General features: G+C 40.5%; 2 protein-coding genes across 4 annotated transcripts in view; both read left to right on the top strand.

The window, feature by feature from the left end:
• The window catches only part of LOC144632258 (uncharacterized), a 181,478-nt gene that overhangs the window by 38,392 nt on the left and 123,763 nt on the right, over positions 1–19,323 (top strand). The gene's annotated exons all lie outside the window — the stretch shown is intronic.
• LOC144632191 (D-inositol 3-phosphate glycosyltransferase-like) overlaps positions 1–19,323 on the top strand; it is a 76,303-nt gene that overhangs the window by 20,868 nt on the left and 36,112 nt on the right. The window lies entirely within an intron of this gene.

Genomic DNA, 19,323 nt, shown 5'->3' with positions numbered 1-19,323 from the left:
CATCATGTATAAATAGTTGCACCATGTGGTCAAAATTTCTTGCGCATGTTACCGGGTCACTCTGGATAAGATTCGATTTCTGCTGCCAAGTCATGTTATTTATTTCATCATCAGAATAGTCCTTTTTTTCAACAATTCTGCCAAGGGTTTTGAGCAAATGAGTCCACCTCGTTTCTGCGGCTGAGAAAGAACAGAACCATGTAGGGTTCCCAAGCTGACGGATCATAGCAAACAAATCCCTTTTGCATTTTTGTTTCGTTTCCTCAGAAACGATACGGTATTATTTTGGCTTCGATGTGAACTATTTACACAGTGAGGGCTACTATCCAATCAGAAGAACGGTCGCAACCACAAAGTAAATACGTTTGACTGAAGGCAATTAATTTCGTAAAAACATGTTCTTCAAATATCAGAAAGATATTCTCAGCATGATAAAAAAATATTGAGAATCGTTGCAAACAGAAATATCTGACGACTGCAATGGTTTTAAGTTTGATTAAAGCGATGTATTGTAAGAAAACTAGAGAAAGCTCTCGTAGCGTTTAATTGTTAAGTAAACATTCTAGCGATTTTCTGAAACGGAAGTAAATTTTCACCAATCAGTGTTTGCAAGCGCAAACAAAAAAGGGATGACTTGTCGTGTTTGCTCGCACGGGGGGCTGCTAGCCAATCACAAGAACGGTCGTAACCACAAAGTAAATACGTATGACCGATGGCAATTAATTTCGTAAAAACAGTCATGTTCTTCAAATATCGGAAATATATTCCTCAGCATGACCAAAAAAATTTAGATTCGTTGCAAACAGAAATATCTGACGACTGCAATGGTTTTAAGTTTGACCAAGAGAGTTTGACTAAAGCGATGTATACGTATTGTAAGAAAACTAGAGAAAGCTCTCCTAGCGTTTAATATTATTCTAAAACGGAAGTAAATTTCCACCAACCAGTGTTTACAAGCGCAAAGAAAAACGGGATGACTTGGCGTATCTCGTGTTTGCTCGCACGGTAGAGCTTAAGTGCGCTACAAAGAGAAGTGCATATTTGCAGGTGACTTACAAAGTTAATTTCACTTCATGTAACAGAGGAATGTATAAATGTGGGAGATTGCCCTATTCTATTTGTACAGGAAAATTGCACGGCATCTTCGACGTCACAAACAGCGCGAATACACGCAAAATTGCGTGGGTTTTCGCGTGGATGTACCCGGACTTGCGTGATCAGTGTCACGTCGGCGTCGCAAAAACATTCGAGTCTGCACGGAAAGTTGATGAGTTCTGCCCAAAGTTTAAATTTTGTATGGACAGTATCGTATAGCAAGGTGTGCAACTGCCGTGTCGAACTAAATTCGTCTCCTTAGTTGATGTAACGCTCAATATTAACTACCGTTGCAACTGCTGGTGCAGATTTCTGAGATTAAATTAATGATATAAACATTATTTGGATTATTCAAAGCCATCGCGGTCTAATCGAAACTCCACAGTATCGCCAAAAATGCAAATCGTTATTATCAGTGTTACCAATGCAAGGCTGTTACACTGACAACAGAAGCAACTTGGCTGTGTCTTATTCTGTGGAGATAATTTTATATTTGCCGGGAGAGCGTGCAGCGCGGATCGAGCAAAATACAATCCTGGTACGACTATATATAACATATAACTTTCTTTAAACTTGAATTTTGCTTAATTAAAAATCCTTGTTAAAAATCTGTGTATGGTAGCTTTTTACATTAATTTGCTTTGGTTGTTTACGTGTCTTTGTAAAGTGACAACAGGCATTTCATTTTGAAGAAATGGCTTCGAAACAGTGTGCTTATCTCTGTTCTTGTCGACCAGGGTTTTGGTTTGTATGAATTTGGCATTTATTTGATTTGAGCATGTGATCAACTCAGAGAAGTATATACCTCAAGCTTTTTGTCAAAAGGTAATAATTTCATCTTCGATTAAAGTGTTGTTTTGCATTTTATCAGAGATCAGTAGTCACAAAACACTTTATTTATGGAACTGATTTATTTTAGGATTGGGTTATTCCAGAAAAAATCCACACCCCCCCGACGGATGGGGTCGTTTTTTAACCCCCCTCTCACCTGGATTTCCTGAAGCACAAGACCCCCCCTCCTGTCTGGATTTCCAAGACCAAAGACCCCCCCTCCCGCCTGGATTTCCAGAAAAAATTATTATGCTTAAATTTAATTAAATTTTAATAGAAAATATGCACAATCACGGCTAGAAGATGTTCTTGTTTAATTTCTAAAGCATCAGCTAATATTAAGCTAAGAATTCTATCGCGTGGAACTAAAAGAAGACAGGAGCAAAAATACGAAAAAGTGAACGAGTGTTTACATTCTTAGCTCATTAAAATCAGTTGCCCTTTATTCTACTCTGCGCTAGATATGGTCCTAAAGTAATACGATTAGTAAAAAATATGATAAAAGAGTCAAATAGTCATTCCTCTTCGCCTGCTTTTCGAGACATAAGGTCTGCCCGTCCACTGAAGATCGAGAACTTCTAAATCAAAATCTTTCGAATATCAAAAGTCTAAACTTAATTCTTTATCGTCCAAATTCTTCTATAACTTAGGACTGGATAACTTCATTTACATATCCTACCTTCAAGAGCCAGAAGTTCAAATCTGCAGTGGAAGGAAAGTTGGAACTCGCGTTGTGAACCGCTTTCTCAGTTATTATGCCCGCCATACTGCCCATAGTTACAAAGTCTTTTTGGCTTTCGTCAGTAAATTGGGAAGGCAAAATTTATGCGGAAGAGTATGTAGCCAAGACAAAAGCACTTGAAACAGCTCCCAATCACGAAATAATTTTCTAACATGTACATTCAACTAATTATTTTTAAAGCGGCTTAAGATGACTTTCAGATTCGTCCATTGCGTTGTGTCAAAAGTCCGCTGTGAACAACATTCGTTACCAGGCTTTTGCAGATATTTGGGAAGCGTGTTTGTTTTGTTTTCCTGTTAACTATTAAGAGGCCATGCCAGGGTAAATTCCGACAAGTGACATGGCCCAAAAAGTAGCGACAGCACATGAAATGAAACTGCGACAAGTAATAACCTTTCTTGCCAAATTCCGACAAGTGACAAAAAGGCCTATAATGACCGATGAAACAGCCGACACCGGGCATTTTGAAATTCAGAAGCGACTCGGGGACCACCCTGGCAAGGCCCCTATTAAGTTCGATGTAAATTTTTCCATAAACTTTAAAAATAAACATCTTGAAGAAACTGGTTGCAGTGGTGTTTTGACAACTAGATAAAATGGGAAATGCGGGATTTACAACGAAACTAAGATTTCTCTAGTCTGTAACACAGCGGAACCTCAACTCTATAACGAACCTCTGTGTAACAAAGTCTTCTGCGGTAACGAACGATATTCTTCTTCTCAGTTAGAGGAACATATAAAAAATAACTTCAATACAGCAGACCTCGTAAAAGCTTACACAATTTTCTATTCCGGCCTTTCGTTATGTTAAGGTTCCATTGTACTACCTGTTTGTTTCAACTAATTAATATGTTTTTGCCCGCTTTAAGGTTATTAACCCCTCGGCCAAAGCAACAGTAACGCTCAAGTCGTCCTTGAAGATGTCACCATCTCTTCATCTTTGTAAAGTACGCGAATTACATCATTGTCGTCATCGTATTCTTGTACTTCCCCCTCGTACCAGCCTGGTTTGAACTTGGTTCCTTTAAGGTCATTTGCAGTCCAAAGCACATTAATCCTGGCTCCTACTTGTGTGATAAGTTCTCGCTCTTCTGCCACCCAGCTTTCTTGCAATTTCTTTGGTTGTTGTTTTTCCCGGGTTGACTTTCTGCTTGGCGTTGCTTCTTCTCCGTTCTCCTGGTACTTCCTTCTTTTGGAGGGGACGGCAGACATTTCTTCACGAGGCTTCACACTCTTTCCAAGTTTTTCAACTGCAGCATTCTCGAGCTTTAGCAAACTTTGTTCTAGTCGATCAAGGATGTCGCTAACGGTACCTTGCACTTCAAGTTTTTCGTCCTGAACTTCTTTCTTGAGACCACACTTGTCTCTAGTTGAAAGAACAGCACCGCCTGAACCAAAGGTACGACTCTTAAAAATATACATCTTATGTTCCTTTTCCTGAGCTAGTAGCTTGTAGATGTCCCTTAGAATTGAAATTCTTTTCACTAGTTCCATTCGTTCTCTACTAAACGCAGTTTGAATTTGGCCGCCCTTTAGCAATCCCACTCGAATAATAAGTTCATCCTTGGTGCCCAATGGACAATACCCATGGAATCTTAAAACTGCTCGAAGAAAACGCACTGGCTGCTTGTTCAACTGTGCTACGGAAGATGGGACTTCGGAAAGGTAACCACTGTATATGTTGCAGGAACCTGTACACGCACTTTCTCCTTCTGTTGCTTTCACAATACGTGCTACCAGTTCGTGTTTCTTCCCCGTTTCCAGAAGTTTTTTTGAGCTACAGATTGCCACAAGTTCCTCTCGAGTATTCTCGACGAAGAGGGGATGTTTGGACCAAATTTCTTTGGAAGCATCGTCCTCAGCTAAAAGGTCTGCACCCTTGCTCGCACAAGTAAAAAATTCTTCTGCCTGACGCAGTGGAATCCAGGCTAAAAATGCAATGGTGGATAAAATATCTTGATTTGGTTTAGGGTAGAATACCTTCTGTGACAAATCAAGGATATCTGAGGGGAGAAATAGCTGTGTGATTCCATCCCATTCTCCTTTAGGTAAATCTCTGCGAACCTCGTACGGAAGGTAATGCATAGCCCGGGTTTGTTCGAACCTCAAGAGGTCAGGAATCGGCTCCCTTTCTAATTTCTCTTGTATTTTTCCACGCCATTTGTCATCTTGTCGAAAAACTGACACTGAATATTTGCTCTTCGATGCGTCAGACTTCAGGGAGCGGTAGTCATCAGCGTAACTTCCTGTGAAGTTATCTTTAACCCCCCAGTTTTGGACAAGATAACCATATATACCATTCTTGACAGCACTGTAACGGAGATCACACGATTCCTTGCGATCGTTGCACAGGGAAGAGAAGTACTTGAGGCCCTCGTCATCGTCGAAAACAAGACGATTTCCAACACCACGGAAGCAGCGAATTGGTTCTTTGTTAAACATGGTACCATCTATTGCCACTTTAACATCAGTCGCCATTTTCTCCATGTTTTCTTTGTGGGCTTCTGTTCCAGGAACTGCAGATGGATGGATTTGTTTGGAGCTGAAAGGTTCATGCCTTTCCAGGGCTTTGTTTTCTGCGGCATGACAACGCTCTACAAAGTTCCGTTTGCTCAAATATTCAGCAAAAGATCGCTGAACAGCTTTGTCCAGATTTAAAAATTTGACTAGTCTTGCAAGTAACATCTGAACAATGTTACTTGCGGGTGCTTCGGATGGTCCGTTGTCGACAACAAAAATTAAAACTTCCTTGACCTGCAGTGTTTCTGGGTTACGAAAAAAAGCATCCAGTTCTGGTATGGACATGAGGTAAAACACTTCGTTAAACACTCTTAGCACGGTTTCTGGCTCATAAAGTGACAAGTTTATTAATGTCACGGCTTTTCCTGTTCTTGTAACTTTAACCTCTGTTTGAGTTCCTGGGATATTAAGATTGGCAGAATTGAGAGCAGGCGTGTTAAAAGGCAAAACTTTTGATTCTACGAATAAGTGAGTTATTGGCGTCACAGCGTTGTTCCTCGATTGATCAAAGGTGTGATCAGGATATTCTACCCTTTTCCACGTCCTTCCAGGTTTGAGAACAGGAGGTAGCTCGCCATTTATAATGCACTTGGCATCCTTGGAGTCTATCATGCAAGAATTTTTGTACTGATTTGCTTCGTCACAAATGTAATTAACATGTGAAGTGGACCAATGTGCGTTCACCGGATGCTTAAAGTCTCCTGTGCTTGGCGCCTTGTGAAGCGATATGTTGGCGTTCACGTTTCTCCCAATGTGATGCCTCTTTGCTTGATGTGTGCCTTTTTTATAGTTCATGGTATAAGTGTAAAGACAGGAAAGACTAACGTCGAAGTTTTCATTGGCCAATGCGAGAATAACATCACGAGCTTCACGCATTATTGTTTTGTTATCCATTGCTTTGTACAACGTATTCTCGTACAACTTTGAGTGCGCCTGTAGTCCACCGCCACCCCTTGCAAGAACATCTTGTTGTCCAAATGCATATTCGAGCAATGCGGGGAGTTCTGGAAATTCTTGGCATTTGAGCCTCCGACCACGACCATCACATATGGATTTGAAAAATTTTGCAGTTAGTCTTAGCAGTTTCTTTCTTTCAAACTCCTGTTGCTGTTTATTAGTCATATCATTGCGAACAGAGAGGACTGATATCTTCATTGTTTCATAGTTTCTGAAAAGGGAATCGGTTCTTACTGCTTGACGCACTATTGCTCTCCGGCTTTGAAGAGTCCGTAGTCGCATTACAGTAGTGGCACTCGTCAGATGAGCAAAAATTCCCATAAAAATGTCTCTGTCTTTTTTGGTGCCAAGACAGCTTAAGGCTGTTTGAAATGAATTGTTAAGTCGCTTGCGAACCTCAGAAGAAAAAGCTTTCTTTGAATGTTCCTTTGTCATCAAGGTTAATGTCTCCTGAAGTTTAGCGATGTCAGTATTATACGCCTCACATAAATACCCTGTCCCGGAAACAATAACTTGAGCAATATTTAGGTGCTGAGATAAGGTGTCATAAGTGTCACTTGCCCTATAAAATCCTTTATTCTCAGTTCCAAGATGAAAATTTTTTTGCTTCCAGTAAAGGTCAAAAGCTCCGTGGGTAGGGAGCACACGGCATGAAATTATTTCCTTGGCCACTTCCACAATGCTTTTTAGTTCAGCGACTCTTTTAGGTCTTTTCTCGATCCGTATGGCAATTTCCAGTTCTGCAATGTTCTCTTCTAGAGTTCCATTCTTTCTTTCACTACACTTGCCTACGGTTTCGCCGTTTTTCTTGATCCAAATTGTTTCCGTTCGCCCTAAATTGCGCGAATTATTTTTAGCCCAAATTTCTCCTTGCTGCTTGTAAAAGCTTTTAGAAACGCCGGGAAATGGAAGTAACGTTTCGCCAGATGTATATTTTGCTGTGCTAGTAGCTGACGGACTTGGTTTGCTAGTAGCTGACGGACTTGGTTTGCTAGTAGCTGACGGACTTGCTGTGCTAGTTGCTGACGGACTTGATGTGCTAGTAGCTGACGGACTTGCTGTGCTAGTAGCTGACGGATTTGGTTTGCTAGTAGCTGACGGACTTGCTGTGCTAGTAGCTGACGGACTTGCTGTGCTAGTAGCTGACGGACTTGCTGTGCTAGTAGCTGACGGACTTGCTGTGCTAGTAGCTGACGGACTTGCTGTGCTAGTAGCTGACGGACTTGCTTTGCTAGTAGCTGACGGACTTGCTTTGCTAGTAGCTGACGGACTTGCTTTGCTAGTAGCTGACGGACTTGCTTTGCTAGTAGCTGACGGACTTGCTGTGCTAGTAGCTGACGGACTTGCTGTGCTAGTAGCTGACGGACTTGCTGTGCTAGTAGCTGACGGACTTGCTTTGCTAGTAGCTGACGGACTTGCTGTGCTAGTAGCTGACGGACTTGCTGTGCTAGTAGCTGACGGACTTGCTGTGCTAGTAGCTGACGGACTTGCTTTGCTAGTGGCTGACGGACTTGCTTTGCTAGTAGCTGACGGACTTGCTGTGCTAGTAGCTGACGGACTTGCCTCGTTAGTAGCTGACGGACTTGCTTTGCTAGTAGCTGACGGACTTGCTTTGCTAGTAGCTGACGGACTTGCTGTGCTAGTAGCTGACGGACTTGCTGTGCTAGTAGCTGACGGACTTGCTTTGCTAGTAGCTGACGGACTTGCTTTGCTAGTAGCTGACGGACTTGCTTTGCTAGTGGCTGACGGACTTGCTTTGCTAGTAGCTGACGGACTTGCTGTGCTAGTAGCTGACGGACTTGCTTCGCTAGTAGCTGACGGACTTGCTTTGCTAGTAGCTGACGGACTTGCTTTGCTAGTAGCTGACGGACTTGCTGTGCTAGTAGCTGACGGACTTGCTGTGCTAGTAGCTGACGGACTTGCTTTGCTAGTAGCTGACGGACTTGCTTTGCTAGTAGCTGACGGACTTGCTTTGCTAGTAGCTGACGGACTTGCTGTGCTAGTAGCTGACGGACTTGCTGTGCTAGTAGCTGACGGACTTGCTTTGCTAGTAGCTGACGGACTTGCTTTGCTAGTAGCTGACGGACTTGCTTTGCTAGTGGCTGACGGATTTGCTTTGCTAGTAGCTGACGGACTTGCTGTGCTAGTAGCTGACGGACTTGCTTCGCTAGTAGCTGACGGACTTGCTTTGCTAGTAGCTGACGGACTTGCTGTGCTAGTAGCTGACGGACTTGCTTTGCTAGTAGCTGACGGACTTGCTGTGCTAGTAGCTGACGGACTTGCTGTGCTAGTAGCTGACGGACTTGCTGTGCTAGTAGCTGACGGACTTGCTTTGCTAGTGGCTGACGGACTTGCTTTGCTAGTAGCTGACGGACTTGCCTCGTTAGTAGCTGACGGACTTGCTTTGCTAGTAGCTGACGGACTTGCTTTGCTAGTAGCTGACGGACTTGCTGTGCTAGTAGCTGACGGACTTGCTGTGCTAGTAGCTGACGGACTTGCTTTGCTAGTAGCTGACGGACTTGCTTTGCTAGTAGCTGACGGACTTGCTTTGCTAGTGGCTGACGGACTTGCTGTGCTAGTAGCTGACGGACGTGCTTTGCTAGAAGCTGATGGACTTGCTGTGTTACTGTCCGCCGCTGTGTTACAGATAGAAAACGAAGGGATGAGATACGCATCAAGCGTTACTGCAGAGCGAACAAACCAACCCATAATAGCTGCTCTTAGTACCGGTGAATTTCGTGTTACTTCCGTAATTTTTCTCACATCTTTCAATACGTTTTGATTAGGATTTCTTTCTTTAATCATATGCTTCCACAGTTCTTCCCTGCTTCCAGCTATTGCCGCCATGAAAATGGGTGTCAATCCACATGCGGAGCCACATGTCTGAAGTGGAAAAGCTTTGAAGCAAGAACCACCACACTTGTGCTGTCCGAATGCTGCCCCTGGCTGATGCATAAGGACCGGATAACTAGGCTTGGTGTAGGATTTTCCGCTGAACGCATAAAGTGCTTCAAACACTGGTTTCATAACTGTAAGAAGATTTGAAGGCAACTTCCAACCAAGACTATCGCCGTAATAGAGTTCATCAAGTGAAGTACTAAAAGCGAAGTAGGTCCAATGATTGCCATTTCCCACCAAAACCTTTCCATCATTCATTCGTTTTACGTTTAGAGCGAAATGAATGTATTTCAATTGTGATAGTTTGTTAGTAATAGTACTACACAATCGCTGTTTAGCTCGCACTGAGTGGATTAATGCTTCAGAACAAACTGCAAAATAGTGAGTGTCATTTCTTTGGTTAATCATTGCAAAGACACCATCGATTATGTCACACGATAGCCAACGATCACAACACAATTTACTGAGCTGTTCTGCTGTAACTCCGCTTGAAAATACGGTAGAATTTGGCGAAGCCATCCAAATGTGTTCCATAAAGCTCCTTACATTAGATACGAATGATTTGTTCGCTTTTGAAGAGGACAGGGTCAACAGTTGACCAAACCACACTTCTTCATCTCGCACTTCCCTTTTAGTAGCCTTAATTTGATACTGCTGGATGAAATAAGCAATGTCATCCCTGGAAAACGTGCCAAAATTCTGCCATCTCGCAACTGGCTTGTACTGTTGTTGAACTTCATCCGATGCACCCTCTTGCATTTTATATAACTCCGAGCGAACTCTTTGGCACGTGTTCAGTGGAGGCATTTCTCTCATCAAAGATGGATCTGTTGTGCGTTCTGTTTTTCCCAGAAACATCAGTTGTGGTACACTCAAAGTGCTTATGACTGATGGTACAACAGTCGTTTTCGAAGCAATTCGCGAAGACATGTCGCTAACAGATCACCTACAATATTGACTACTCAAAATTCGTTGCGATACGATTATAGACCTACTGTAGCTTGACTAAGCGAATCAAAACAAAATGATCCTTTTCAATTAGCTTGAATTAAGAACATACGACCACGTAGTGCGCACGTGAACCATCAAATTTGAATTTCACAAGTTTTATTGTCACCTTGAGTCACATGCTGATACTAGAATGGCTACAGACAACTCGGCAAAGCACCGCTATAAACAAAATCCATTTGCCTTACTTGAATTAGCTTTCGAGGTAGTCTCCTTTTCGTTTTTTCAAGTAGAATATACATATCTCTCTTTTAACACAAATTCTTTAATTTGCAGTTCCGTATAACGTATTTAGTGACCGGAAATAAAAGAGCATATTTAATCACAACTTACAGTATACTGTATTTGCGTGATTGTTTATTGTTAATCCAACTGTGTTAAATAAACTGTTTATCAAATACTGGCGCGCTGATGCATTCATAAGACATTCGTGTTCAGCTTTTTGTAGAAAAGGAAGCGAAAAAAAGACACTACAAAAATCTGGGCATTGAACCATTGAAAGCTCTGTAAATAGACTTCACACATAGCCGCCATCATAGCCGCTTTGTAAAAAGTGACAGATTCTTTTACCATAATTTCTCACTTTTTAATTGGTCGTTTAAAATAAAGTTGTCAAAAGCTGGTCAAGTCGTAGTAGACTTGACAACACAGCACTTTACCACCCTCGGATTACTTGTTTTCACTTCCGGACCTTTGCGTTTTAATAATTTTACGAGAAAGAACATGGCGAAATCTCATATCGAAGTCAACGTGTTTGTCGGGGAAGAGCTGAAATGTCAAGTTTTTATTTCTGACGAGCAAAAGGAAATCGATCTTGCTGCTACAAGAAACAATGTACTGCAAGTTGTGAACGATTTCCTTCCCCTTAATTACATATTTACAAAGCCCGTTGGAAAGCAAGAGTGTGCACGTATTCCTGTAGCATCTGGACAAGAAACTTTTGTCCCACTAGGAAAATGCCTCGTTCACGATGACGATGATTCACTGAACCTGTACCTTCAGGAAACAGAGTTGGTGGCGAAAAGGGCTTCGAGCGAACTAAGTACCCCGAAACCAAAGCGTTTGCGTCAACAGCCCGTCTTCAAGTACTTTCAGGCCTCTGGAACGACTCCGACTTCAGCTGCAAACTACAGCGCAGCACGTGGGCGAGTGTATTTGTACCCAGAATCGACCATAGAAAAGGCCACAGACCGAAGACAAGATTATTATAGGTTCTGGAACGAGAAAGCGGAAGAGTTGTGCTCATCGCCTAGCTTTTCCAGATATTCTAAGCAAGAACTACATGGGATCATTGACACCCACTGGCGAATACATGCCACCGAACTGTGCATCCGAGATGCCGAGCGAGAAGAAGAGTTGGCAAAATCTCTGTCGCGGGAAATTCAGGGGCACAAGTTGGCTTTATCAGCAAAAACTGTCAGCAAGAACTTAAATTTATTACGAGCGCAAGACCAGGAAATAAAATCAATAAACGAGGAAATAACTGCGCTGCGCGCTCGAGGACTCTCGCCACAAATAAAGATGAGTATCAAGCAGAAAGAAGAAGAACTGAAGAATTCGTTAACTGAGCTCAAATTGGCACAGGATCGTTTACGAAAATCGGTTGCTGGACTGACCACTTCGCGAACCCGGGCGCTTTCTTCGGTAAAGGGAAAACGAGCAGCTCAAGCAAGCAGTGAAATTGAAGAGGAGCTCGGAGACTTCTCTGACGAAGTAGCAATTGATAACGGCGAAGAAGCCGACATTGCCAGACAGGTGTTCGATGATGATTGGGACTAAAGACATTTTTTAATGACAGTTCGTGTTTTTTAATATCGATCTTTCTTAGTTCGCGTCAGAAATAATTTCACACAGTAATCTACAAAGCCAGCGCGATTACAACAAGAAAGTGTATTATGGCTACAGTTATTTGCTGGTGATTTAAGTGTTGTTTTTGTTCAGGAGTTAAGACCTTGATGCAAAGATGTCCAGTTTATGAATTTTTAAGCTCGATATCTTTCTAAGTTTGCGTCAGAAATAATTTTACACGATAATTTTGTAAGCCCGCGCGAGCACAGAAAGAAAGTGTATCTTGGTTACAGTTATTTACTAACGAAAATGTTGTTTTTGTTTAAAAGTTTTGATTTAAAGTTGTTTACAGTACAAAATTGAACAAATTATCAACGTTATTTCGTACCCACAAAGATATTAGAAGCATAGTATTTATTATATAGGGGTAAAATAATAAGGAACGACTGTTTTTTTATTATTGTTACACTAAATACATAGTTGTTACACCATATATTTGCAAATAAACTCGTCTTTGTCGTTAAAATTATGTGTTCATTTTTTTCTGGCAAAGGTTAACACTTAATGACCAGTGACCGTTAGTAATAAGCAACAGTTAAAGCAGAAGCTACTGCGGCTGCAGAGGTCTCGGAAGGGGATAATGATAAGCAAAGCAAACTTGAGAGAAATTATTTAGCGCAAAAAAATTTATTCCATTTACGTTTCGCAAACCTTGTTACAAAGATGCTGACGCTGGGCAATCTGTGCTGAAGGTTTAAAAAGCCGAGAAGTAGGCAGACTGGGCTGATAATTGTAGACCAAGATAACAAAAAAAAAACTAAAAATACAAAGTGCGAAGGTTTGAAAGTAAATCAGTTGTTTTTCTTTTCTTTTTTATTATCATGACACCAAACAACCAAGATTTCAACGGAGCTAACGTGAAATTACACAACGGTGGCGCGCTGGGTCTGGGTACGAGTAGAAATGTGTCAGGCGAGTAGAAATGTGTCAGGCGTTTCACGATCTTCGTTGCAACAACGTTGTGAGATCTTGTGACGGGTTCTCTTTAATTTTGTATCTTGCTTCAACGTTTTCTGCTATAAAAAGACCTGTGAAGGAACTTAGATTATCATTTATGTCAGGTGAGAAATATATGAACAAAAATATAATCGACTTTTTCAAGATCTGATGGCGCTGAAGTGTCACCGAACTAAACGTTCGAAGCGCTCGAATTATCGGTTGAAATGACCCCTGCAGAAGACTTTTTGAGGTTCAACCCCCCCTCCCGCCTGGATTTCCAGAGCCCTTTACCCCCCCTCCCGCGAGAATTTCCAGAATCCCATCCGTCGGGGGGGTGTGGATTTTTTCTGGAACAACCCATTGTTTGTTTCAAAAAATAAACCATTTAAATTAATTGCATTACTCTGATCTTGCATTTTACTCTTGTGGTTTCATGTTTCCCCACATTGATAGGAATATCTTTATTCTTTCTTTCTTGGGAAGAATGTATTTTGAAGAGCGCTCAATATTTTCTGTAAGTTATTTTTCCATTCATGTAACATCCAAAGTTATGCTATCGGGTGCCATTTTTAAGCAAAAAAGTGTTCTGCAGAAATAAAAAAAATCATTTTAATTTCCACTGGATGAGTAATAACGATAAAGGCAAGCTCCCTTCACTTAACTTAATTTGGAGATAAAGACATATGCTATTTCTATAAAGAGAAATATTTATGTGTTACTTGAACTCTTGAAAGCCAAACTGCAGCAGGACGTAGTTTATGTCTCCTTTACATAAAATCGACAGTAGGTGTAAAATGAGAATTTAAGTTACTACTGAATATGAAGTTCTTCTTTTCATTCTGCACTCGTGCATAAATTCGGCAAATTTAACATACACTAGGACCTTCTCCAAATTAAAGTAAACCCCAAACCCACCTCTCCTTAAGTGTTACACTATTCTTACCCTTCCGCAATCAGGAAACGAAACACTATTTCTTTTTGAAATAGCTGCTTGTTGAAAATATGCTGGGCTTCCTCTTAAATTTTTTAATACTCTGAAACCTTCATCAAGATGTATCAGCTTATTTACATGATCCTCTGACTTTAAGTCACCGGCAGTGTACTTCTTACCTTTGGTTTTACATTTCCTAAGAGAAATGCAAGCAGTGTCTTGAATTTGCTTAATTTGTAGCTTTTTTAGTTTATAAAACAAATTAGGGACTGATTGTGCTGCTCTTCTGTCTTGACATCTCAATTCCCACTTTGCTACTGTGCTATATGAAACAGGGACCTTCCTTTTAGTGTGATCTACTCTACGTTTTCCACAGAATAGTGTGGGAAATGATAGAAATTCTGAATCTTTATCCATAAATATACCCAAAGGTTTGTTTCCCTCACCTGGTGCAAAGCTTATGATGTTATCACCATTTTCTGTTATTTCTGGTTCTTGTAACAAGGTGTCTGTCACTCCCGACGGACGTTCAACAACTTCACACCAATTGTCATCGTCATCATCACTATCAATAGTTTCAGAATTTAGACAACCTAAATTGTCGTCGTTACAATTATTTGCACTATGTTGAACGTCTTTCTCACAATCATTTTCAACATTATATTGGAACTCATGCCATTCTTCATTTTCCTCAGGTTGTGTGCTGGCACTGTTTTGCCATGTATCTTGAACCTGTATGCCTTCACTTTTAAATAACTCACTAGTACTAACAAGATATTTAGCTGCCTGTAAAACTTTTTTTGGTCTTATGTTTTGAAACTGATAGTGGTGTTTATAGCTTAGTCGCCTCTTTAGTTTTATTGGGATAGTTTGTGACTCACTGAAATGTCTAGGAAGGGCGTGCACAGTTGAATTGACATCACTTGGTACATTAACTACATTTCCATGAATTGACAGCTGACCACCTCTTGGAAGTTCACGGATTTGCATGAATGGAATGCGTGGTGATACAAGCCTTTCTTCTAGTGAGGTCAAATCAAGAACTTCTGGTTTATCAGGGAAACCCATGCCATTTGCCTTTGAACATGTCGGTAATTTACCCTGATTTATATTTAAATGACAGGTATTACAGATCCATTCAGTATTGTTGATACTTTTTACTCCAGTAATACAAGACTGGACAATCTTTTGTTGACATTTGCTATAATTGGTTGCATTGCATTTTCTAACTGAAGATTTGTACCACAATTGATCACAGCAGGTACATATGTACTCAGGACCACAACTTATATTGTCATGAAAATTGCTTATCATGGATTTGCAAGCATTTGCATAATTTTCGCAAGGTTCTGGTATTATTGTACTTAGATTATTGGTCTCTTTCTGTATTTTCATTTGTTGCAATTTTTTTCGTTTCTTTTGCATGTGTTCTATTTTAGAAGGTCTGCGCTTTTCAGTCTTGTCTGCCTCTGATAATTTTAGTCTCTTGTGGTTATCTCCCCTTTGTTAACAGTTTCCCGATGTTTTTTTCCTATAAATTTTCTTTTAGAGGTTTTACAATTTTCATTTTTTTCTCTGAGAACTATATTACTATCACATTCTAAACTTACTGTTCTTCGTCTATTTTCTCTTTGTCTATACTCTGGATTTTCCCGTTTCTTCCGCATGTTTTCTCTATTAGAAGTTTTCCGCTTTTCAGCAGATAATTTTAGTCTCTTGTGGTTATCTTTCACTTTGTTAACAGCTTCCCCATGTTCTGTTTGTATGAATTCTCTTTCAGAGGTTTTACAATTTACAATTTTTTCTCTGAGAACTATATTACTATCACATTCTAAACCAACTGTTCTTCGTCTATTTTCTCTTAGTCTGTACTCTGGATTTTCCCGTTTCTTCTGCATGTTTTCTCTATTAGAAGCTTTCCGCTTTTCAGCTTTGTCTGTTTCTGATAATTTTAACCTCTTGGTTCTTGGTGTATTTTGCCTTTGTCTGTACTCTGGGCTTGCCCGTTTCTTTCGCATGTATTCCCTTTTAGAAACTTTACGTTTTTCTGCTTTGTTTGTTTCTGATTCATTTGCTCTCTTCCTATTATCTTCTTCTTTATTGACAAGATCTCCATGGTCCTTTTGTGGTAATTGTGTTTCTTGATACTGTTCTACTTGGTCTTCACGTGAACTAACTGATTTTTGGATTAATCTATTCTCACTTGTCATTTCAGAGGTATTAGAGTTCAAGGCTAGCACTGAAGACACATAATGATATTCTTGTATGTGGCCAATATAAATATTTGTTGTGTCTGCATTAGTATTAACTGGATGTACAACAGTGATGGGAGAAAAATTTACATTTGACTCTATGATATTAATTGTGACATTCAGAGAATTTGCAACAGCTTGAATTATAATATTATCTGCCAATGTTCCTTGTCTTGCCATATTGTTGACATAGTTTTGCCAAGAGTGTTCGAAGTTGCTTTCTATATACAACTCAGGGTGATGCACAAGATGCTGAATTCCAAGACAGCGTATATAAAAATGATTGTCGGGAGTGTTGTGTAGCTGACATGACACCGCACGGAAAAAACAGTTCCCATCTCCTAATACATTAACTGGAATTCTACCAAATTCAGCTAATCTGGATTCAAGTAATGAAACTGAATTGACTGATATGGCACATGAGTCATTTTTGTCAATGTTCGTCTGAGCGGAAGGCCCAGGATTCTTCTCTACATCACCACTTAATGATATTGTGCGATGAGCCACCCACAGTATTTGTACACAATAGCACTGCAATTTCTTTAAACCATGTTCATCAGTATAAACACAGGCAACACAGTTCTTGTGTTTTGGTGTTCTTGTTTGTACATTAACAAAAAACATTCTCTGTTGTTTTATGAAGCAATGATTTGTAGATTCATAATGTTTTTTATTGTGATTAGACCTTTGCTTTGTAGCTGATTTATGCTTACGATCAGAAATTCCACAGAATTCAATATTTAACCTATAGTATGCACTGGTTTTTTTGTTTAAGTACGCATGAAGTTTTGATGACTGTGGGACAACTTTTCGGACATGTTTCCGCACAGTAATTACCACTTTTTTACTCTTTTGCATAACACGCTTTATTTGGCTTGTGGGGATTCTTGACACTGCTCTACTCCTTCTTCGCCTTACGTTTTGTTGACAGAAATTAATATAGATATCGTAACGAGATCTGAAGATTGCATTTTTATACTGTACCTGTACTGAGACTTCATTGCTGAGTGAGCAAAAGGTTGTCTTTCTCTCGATGCTGCCTTTATCTTTCGATGTATTCAACGCATGATCAGCCACTTGTGTTGCTGCCTGTGGTTTGGAGAACAGCAAGGTAAACTTACGAGCCAACAAGGACAGCTTCGTCTTTATAAACTTGATAGCACTGTCTGTGATTGATCTAATGTGAGTGGTAGCCATCTCAAGCAACTTTTTTATGAGAGATTCTTTTGTGCTTTGTATTTGCAAATTGTCAATAGCAGTTCTTGTTCGAGCGAGCCTCAAGTCTGGATCGAAACGTTGGAGCTCGAAAAAACGTTTTAGTGAGACTATCTTGGCCGCTATGATTGATGTGTGCGTTGTATGTTGAAGAGCTCCAAAGGACAAGCACAATAATAAAGCAATGATTACTTACCAATACGAAAGGAAATCTTCGTCTTGCCAATATGGCTTCCTCAATCGTCTACCTCGTGGACTCGATTGCGCGTGTCAGCACGTATGAAGTGAACCCGTTCAGGGTCCCCTACGTGAAAATCTTTCGGCTTTATCGATCCATGTTGCAATTTTTAGAACTTCAGAAATTCTGTTTTCATGTTAATTTATTTATAAACTAATCATTAGGCTATAAAAACATTTCATTTCTTTTTACATGTGTATCTCCGCTTAATCGAAGTTAATTTTGGCTTTTACTAAGGGGGGAGGTGATAAGTTATTGATTTAAGAGGGACGCGTGTGCGGGTCGTGCCTTACTACATTACAAAGAGAGTTGACGTGTCTTTATTTTTGGTTCATTGTAGACGTAGAGAAATGCGTGCGTGTGAACATTAGCTGCGTAACGTCATGAGTCAATTTTTGGATGACTCTTTATCCTTTTACTTGGACGTGGGGAGATTGGGATGACGGTCGAAGACAACATGTCGAGGGTTCTTAGAAAGAGGAAAGTAAATAACAAAAAATATATATTTGATACATTTTCGGCGACGTGCGCAGATCGTGCATTTCTAAAAAGAGAGTTGACGTACCGTATTTACTCGAATAAGCGCCGCCCCCGAATAAGCGCCGCCTTCGAATAAGCGCCGCATTTCGGACAAAAAAGTTTATAAGCGCCGCCCCCGAATAAGCGCCGCAGTCCGGATGCGGCGCTTATTCAAGGAAATCCGTTTTTACTAAAAACAGCACTACAAAGCAACTCTAAAACAAAACTTGGATATTTCTTTCCATCAAAAGCGATGTTTTGCAGTTCAAAGTGATTGTTTTACCGCTCGCCCATTAGTTTTTCTGTCCAACATTCTTACAATACGTAGTTCTGTAAATGTTGTGAAGGCCGTGAACTTTGCTAGGACAGCTAGCACCACTTCTTTCTTCAGCAAGAGGCGAATAGTGACAATCAAAAAACGTTATTTCAATTAATGTAAAGGATTAGATTCTTGGTGGCGTCGAAATTTTTAATAAGCGCCGCCCTCAAATAAGCGCCGCCCTCGAATAAGCGCCGCACCTGAGGCGCCAAAAATTAAATAAGCGCCGCGGCGCTTATTCGAGTAAATACGGTAACTTAATTTTTGGTTCATTGTGCACGCACAGAAATGCGTGCAGGGTCGCGTGCGGGTGAACATCAGCTGCGTCACGTCACGAGCCAAAACCAACTCTGCTTCAAACGTACCAAAAAAATTCCATTGAATATTTTTTTAGATCGCTCCTTATACTTTCTCTTGGATGTAGACAGATTGGGATCAGGGTCGAGGACATGTTGAGGGGTCTTATCATTGTAGACAGTTCCGAAATTGTGATTTCATCTAAATTTATTTATTACCCTATACAAGGATTTCATTTCTTTTCACATTTGCATCTGAGCTTCATTGAAGTTATTTTTGACGTTACTATGGGGGGAGGGGTAGCATGTAAAATCACTTCCGTTCTACAACTTCCGTTCTACAACTTCCGTCCACACAATTTTGGTACACGCACACGCATGCAAAACAACTTCCGTCAACATCTGTACGATTCTAATACCTCATTCTTGAGAATGAGCTAAAAAGGGGAAATCCCAGTCAACACCAAAAACTACCCCTCCTTTCAAGCCTTACTCGAACGCATTCCCCTAATCGCTGATTACTACTAGTTTTAGTTATAAAGAACGATCAAATTTATTGAGACAAAGCTTCGAAAGAAGATAAATGGTTCTTGAGCAGAACCGTGAATAACTTCACTGACTTCACTAAATGCTGTATTTTGTGGGTATCCCAGGGGTATCCCTTTGAATCGTCGTGCTCAACCCACGTGATCCAAAAGCTAGAGCTCTGGGAACA

The sequence above is a fragment of the Oculina patagonica genome, chromosome 12 (genome assembly GCF_052425735.1).
Source record: "Oculina patagonica isolate OP01 chromosome 12, crgOcupat, whole genome shotgun sequence".
Classification (NCBI taxonomy): domain Eukaryota; kingdom Metazoa; phylum Cnidaria; class Anthozoa; order Scleractinia; family Oculinidae; genus Oculina; species Oculina patagonica.
The sequence above is the reverse complement of the archived record's forward strand: the minus strand, read 5'-3'. Positions and strand labels throughout refer to the sequence as shown.